We start from the raw sequence: 751 nt of genomic DNA, 5'->3' as shown, positions 1-751 counted from the left end.
AAAAAAAAAAAAAAAAAAAAAAAAAAAAACAATGGATAAATTAAATATGAAATAAAAGGAAGAAAACAATTAAAAACAACAAATTTGCACACCAATTAACACTTAACTGGAACGAAAACATTAGGGGAGAACCAATTACCCCCTACAGATGCGAAGCAAAGAGGAAGACACCCAAATACACCCAAAAAAAATGTGTGCATCGATGAAAGGGATGAATGAAGAAGGATAACAAGCATCAAATAAATAGTTTCAAAACTCTTATTGTCCTGTAGATCGCAAAAATGACTTCTCTGCTATCCGTTCACATGACATTACATTTTCTAAGGGAACAAAGAATTCCAATCTCAATAACATACCACTAAAGATCCAACAGACCAACACAATTTTTAGGCTTACAGAAAATAAGGCCCAACGGCAGAAGCACAAAAAAAAATTAAAAAACCAATGAAAACAAAATTGTAAGTAACTGAGATTTTTAACATTTTTAATCAAAAGCCACTAACTAATCACTACAAACACAAAAGTATTGACAAAAAGCTACTTGCACAGGTTACTAATTAAATAATAAAATAATTAAAAAAATTACCTACAACTACATATAATAATACCAAATAACAATCCAACGACAAAATAACAATTTTTTAATTAAAGTAACGACTAAAGCGGGACAACAACTATTACTATACAAAATTAACTTCTAATTCTAGATTTTTTTAAACGAAAAAGAGAGCATGATGATTTAAATTAATTA

This window comes from Camelina sativa, chromosome 17 (assembly GCF_000633955.1).
Source record: "Camelina sativa cultivar DH55 chromosome 17, Cs, whole genome shotgun sequence".
Classification (NCBI taxonomy): Eukaryota; Viridiplantae; Streptophyta; class Magnoliopsida; order Brassicales; family Brassicaceae; genus Camelina; species Camelina sativa.
The sequence above is the reverse complement of the archived record's forward strand: the minus strand, read 5'-3'. Positions refer to the sequence as shown.